Source organism: Hordeum vulgare, chromosome 5H (genome assembly GCF_904849725.1).
Source record: "Hordeum vulgare subsp. vulgare chromosome 5H, MorexV3_pseudomolecules_assembly, whole genome shotgun sequence".
NCBI classification, from domain to species: Eukaryota; Viridiplantae; Streptophyta; class Magnoliopsida; order Poales; family Poaceae; genus Hordeum; species Hordeum vulgare.
Genome location: NC_058522.1, coordinates 143,272,478 through 143,278,167, shown reverse-complemented (window position 1 = coordinate 143,278,167; position 5,690 = coordinate 143,272,478).

Below are 5,690 nucleotides of genomic sequence, written 5' to 3'. Positions count from 1 at the left end.
TCCATCATACTCTTGGGGTAACCATCATAATAACATTAAATCTCACACTTATTTTTGTCCAAACTCTACTCGGTGGGATACATTTTCCTTTCCATTGGTCTGTTTACCCTTAAAAGGTATTAGTTCATCGATAAATGATATTCTTCTTAAAACTCCAATTTCAGAAGTACTTTATTACAAATGTTGCCAGACACATAGTTTGACATGGTCCAGCATTACCTCCATCTATATTCATTTATCCAAACTCCTTGGGATGAACGGTTCATTATTTTTCGTTGGTTCTTGTGGTTTTACCAATTACAGATACATGCATAGACCATATTTTCTCATATTCTCAAAAATGGTGAGAGAATTTTTGTTTATAGAGTAACAACTCATACAATTTAACATAAGAAATCTTGACACATTATTTATTGATTCATGAAGTCATTACAATCTGTGAGTCTTTCATTACATAACTCAACTCCATAACCTCATGAAAATAAGATTGATCATATTACACTTCTTGCCATTATCAAAATCTCAACTACTCACTTCCAGATTTCTTCTTGTCTCAACATTTATTAGCATAATGTCGTGCTTCCTTGCAGCAAAAACAGGTGAATTCCGACAAGTCTCGAGGCTTCTTGGTGTTTGTGTTTCCTCCTTGGGTTTTCTACTTCCTTTCTCGGAAATCATTTGCATAATGACCTATGTTCTCACACTCAAAACAGGTAATATGACTCTTATCCTTCTTTGTTTGGTTTGGGTTGTTCTCGGGGAACATTCTCTTCCTTTTCGTGGACGTCTTCGTATGGATCATCTCTTCTATTTTTTGTGGATCAAACTCCACTTCTTCTGACGGGAATTTTCCCATATATTCTTTGATTTCCTTGGTGCAATACTGCGAAAATGTGCTTCTTCTCCACATGAATAGCAGGCATGGGAGAAAAATCTGGTTATGCCTTCTCCATTGGGTTCTTCAACAACTTCCTTCATGATAGGGACTTCTAAACTTTTACTTAGGAGTTCTTTCATTGCTTCTTTCTGTTGCTTGATCATTTCTTGCACCTTGGGGTACATGCGGCACTAGACAGGATAATGAGTAGTTCCTTCACACATTAAACATGTCACCTGCCTAGTTGGACATTCCTCAGCTGGGTAATTTCCGTCACAATTAGGGCCTCCATCTTTGTGTTCCTCCTGGGTGTGTCCTATTTCCACACAAATCTTGCATGCACAAGGTTCCTTCATTACTCTGTCACAGGGCTTCCGGATAAGATGAGATCTCAATAAGGTGATCTTGAATTTTTCCCAAGTTTCTGCTCCATTCCAACCCTGTATAGTTTGATGCATCTTCCACCATGTGAAAGCACCTTGTGTAAAGTAATTTAGGGAGTACAGAACCATATACACGCTTCCAACACCATATTCCTTCATGTGGTCTTCCATATTATGTATCCACTATTCTACCTCTTGCTAAGTCATTGGTCCAGTGAATGCAAGTCCATCTTCATTCATCATCTGTCGGGCCCAACGGTTACGGGATGAGATACAAGAGAGGGATAGAGGGAGATACACACAACACAAACAATTTTTTGAGAATAGGTTTTATTTGTGGTTGTTAGAAAACACACACAAATGACAGCTCACAAATCATCGTATCTAACATGGGTAAATATAACAAGGGTTTTGTTCTTCTAAAGTGTCATGTAAATCTTGAAATTATTCAGGGTCCTAAATTTCTTCTAGCCTTGAGAGTCTTCAATTGTTGTAGCTTTTATGATGAATGCATCTTACTCTGAAGTGGTCCTTGGTTGCTCCTCTGTGTGGTCAAAAGGAAATGGTGTATTCTAACTATCTAAGGTAAGAGGGACAATTTGACAAAATCAGAAATGATGAGAAGTAAAGGATCTTTTTGGAAATAATGTTTTAGAGATATCATGTCCTAGGGGCTTTTGAGATTCTAGGGTCACGTCCTACAATCAACATGTGCTCTCATACCATCTTTGTAGCGACTCGACTCAAAATGAGTCAAGCCTCTCTTCATCTTTGACAACCCTGATTAGTATGCTGACACAATTAGTATATCAATGTATATATCAAAGTGAAATCACATATAAATACCATAAACTTGATATATACCTCATGAGTCTGAGTGGAAAATGATAAGGGTGTGGAGTCCCGTCAACTCCAACGGCAAGTTGAGTGCAGACCATAATCCTATATCGTACTCTTACTCGTCGTAGTAATATTCCTGCAACATGATACGTTGCAGTCATGTAGGTCAGTACATTGAATGCACGGCAAGATCACAATAGAGAAGAGATGATAAAACTATTCTATATGCAAAATGGCTTTGTGGCTCTGTGTGTGGGTTTTTTTGGCGTAAAAGCTGGTTTTATTTTCTTTTTCCTACAACAAATGGATGTTAGGAGTTTTTACTATAGAGTTTTATAATATGACATGTTCCGCCAACCAATATCTCATAGACCAAAAATCATCATAAGTGGCCCACAATTAATTATCAATCTCGTGTTGAGAGTTCAGAGATAGATCCAAGTCGAGAAGCTCAAATTGCCTGTAACCAAGGGCACGGCTAATACCTTAAGTTTAATTCTGCAGAGTGTTGTGCATTTTACCCACAAGATCCGTTCCCTCCATGTAAGTCCTCGCACTATCGGGTGTTTATGTGGGGACCCCGACTTATGAGTCGAGATCGCGGAATGCACATGCTCAGTGATCCCAGAGATCAATGCTCACCGAACATACAGATACTGAATATTAAGAGTCTTACACCCATACATACCGTTGGATACAAATAATGGTATCATCGGTCAAGTCTTACATATATAGGGCCTTGAGGGCCAACACACCAAACTGGACCAATAGCAGAATTATTGGTCGAAAGCTTGAACCCATGCCATCAGCCTTAAACTACAGGCATTCTAACTGGGAAGCGTCCTAGCTCGCAAGAACTTCACCGAGTTACTCTTCACCATATCCTGTTCTTTCATACCTGGTTAATGAAATAACCAGTGGCAAGCCAATGAGTACTTTTGATTGTACTCACAAACAGCCCATGATATGAACAATGCAAGTGAAGGATAACAATAACATGCATCTTTGGTGGAATTCTACTTGGTGGTAAAAATCATGATTATGCATCAAGTTAAATAATTACTTTTGAAGAATAGGTTACAAATATCAGTATATCTGTTGCGGGCTGAACCTTCCAGGTTCACCCTATATGCCAAGTCACCGAACTTGGTCGTATCAATACTTTCACAATAACTCCTTTCATCACAACTCACACACACTTGGTTTATGCGGAAACGACTGGACGTAGTTTAAGAAGGATTACCCAGCTGTCCTTGACCGTGGACATGGCTATTCAAATAGTTTTACACTCTGCAGAGGTAGTACGTTGGACCCACAAGATCCGGGAAACTTCTGTGTCATCCACGACTCGCGGTATATAACATACCCAAGGTAAGTACCCGATCAATGCCTTTCTTCTGACGATACTAGCCAAAGAGGTCCACTCGATTGGTATCCAGCCCACATGTTGTACATCTTATGAACACCGACTCTAGACAGTATCAACCATGCGGGGACCAACGGTGTGCCTGGAACACGTAAAAACGGCATAGTCGCCCTACCTGGCACGACCCCATCACGAGAGTGACCACACATCACCCCCGCCACTAGTAATGTAGCTCTTTGCTAGCACCGACCAGAGTAATCAACACAGCCCCGTCCCATAAGGCGTAACGTGGTCGTACATCATAAATCTAATCTCATTTCCGAAACCATACTCACACAAATACCCGATGCACCACTTCACAAAAAGTGGCCACCTAACTCATCATCACCCTCGGGCATTAGTGGCACTCGACGGGGTTTTCATAAATCCTTGATTTATACCAACAACATGCTCATGCTACTGTTACTCTAGCTTTACTTGTCAACATGATACTAGCATGACCCTCATAGGTGGTAGGATCAAGCTCTATGCATGTGCTCCGGAGGAGCCATCGGTAGCATCACATCAATGACTTACCGACACTTATGATATTATGCAACGGAAATATTTGCTACACTAGCATGCAATATAACATATGCTCAATCATGGTCAAAGGACTGCTTGCCTTTGCTCACATAAGCCCTCGGGGTCTTCGAGGTCTTCCGCTCCAACTCTGAGTACTCTGTCTACCCATCAACTATCGTCGGAAACAACCACGGTAAGCCACACAGCAGGCAGAAATAAAAGTGCTATATAAAATAGAAGTTATATTTTTCTTGGATCCCTCTGGTTATAAGAAAAATACGTGAAGCTTGCCATAGGAGGTTTGGATCATCAGGGATTTCTGAATGGAGGAAAGGAGGAGTACGGGATTCTTTATGAAGCCCACAGAGAATATTAGGATAAAATGAGTGGAGGCACTCATTTAATAAAGAATAATTGTAGAAATATTTAGGAAGTTGTTTCACTGGATTTGGAGTTGAAATGAATATTTTATGGATTTTCTAGTACTAGATAAATAGTAATAGGAAGCTATTTATTTAATGCAACAGAATAAAGCCTCACAAAAATGTTGACCAAGGCTTCAAAAAATAGGGCATGATATTAGATGGCTCTGGAAATTGGAATCACTCCATTTGGAATTGATTTGAACCTTAAGGATTTTCACAAAGTGGGGCCAAATATAATCAGATTTGGATTTAAATAGATATTCCACAGAAAGTTACTCTGGAAAAATGTGCCATCCACATATTTTGTTAGGTTTTTAATTTAGGAACCTTTAGAAATTTGAATCATTAGAATCGGAGCTAAAATGAATTTATAAGGTATTTTTGAAGTTACAAAGAAAAAGAAAAGCAACAAAGGCTACCATAGGGGTTATAATGCGCTCGGGCGCTAGTTAAATGGTGGGCCGGCCCGGCTGGGCTAGCTGACCAGCAAAGTGGCCACGTCGATGGCACAGTCGCGGAAATACGCTTTCAGAGCTGGGAAACGCAGCCCTGGCGGGTGTGCTTCCACTTAAAGGGGCGGGCCCGACCGGTGAGTGGCTGACGAGAGGCCCCGCCTGTCAGCTTTGTCTCTAACCCCCCCACTCAAGCTGGGAGAGAGGGGAGGCAGGATAGGGTCGGGAGCCGGCGCCGATTCTAGTGGCCCAGGCTGATGCTGGCGCTGCTCCAGCCACCAGGGCACTCGGGTGGCAAGTGTCGCGTCGGCCTGGGGATCCTTTCCTGTAGGCGGAGCGAGGGCGAGCAGGGGCTGTGGCTGCAGCGGCCGGCCGACGCTGGCCCTGGCGATAGCCCCCTGCGAAGGGAAGGAAGAGGAGGGGGAAGGGTCCAGGGGAGGCCCGGGGTTTCTGGGTAGCTGAGGAAGGCTCGAGTGAGACGGGGAACACCCCGGGGTGCTAGGTTTCGGCGAAGGCTGAAGCTCTACCCCAAGGCCATGGGGGATAGGGGAGAGCTTGGGGGAGAGGGATCTCAAGGAAAATCCATGGAGGAACCCAAGGAAGAGGGGAGAGATTCCACAATAGCTGATGCTCGGGGGAGAGGAGATAATAGAGGGGGAGGGAGAGAGAGAGAGAACTCGGGAGCTCTCTGGAGCTCTCTGTGCATGGACGCCATGCACCCGTGGAAGGGCTTGGAAGCTAGCTGACGATGGGAATGGCTTGGACCAATCAAGGGGAGGTCCC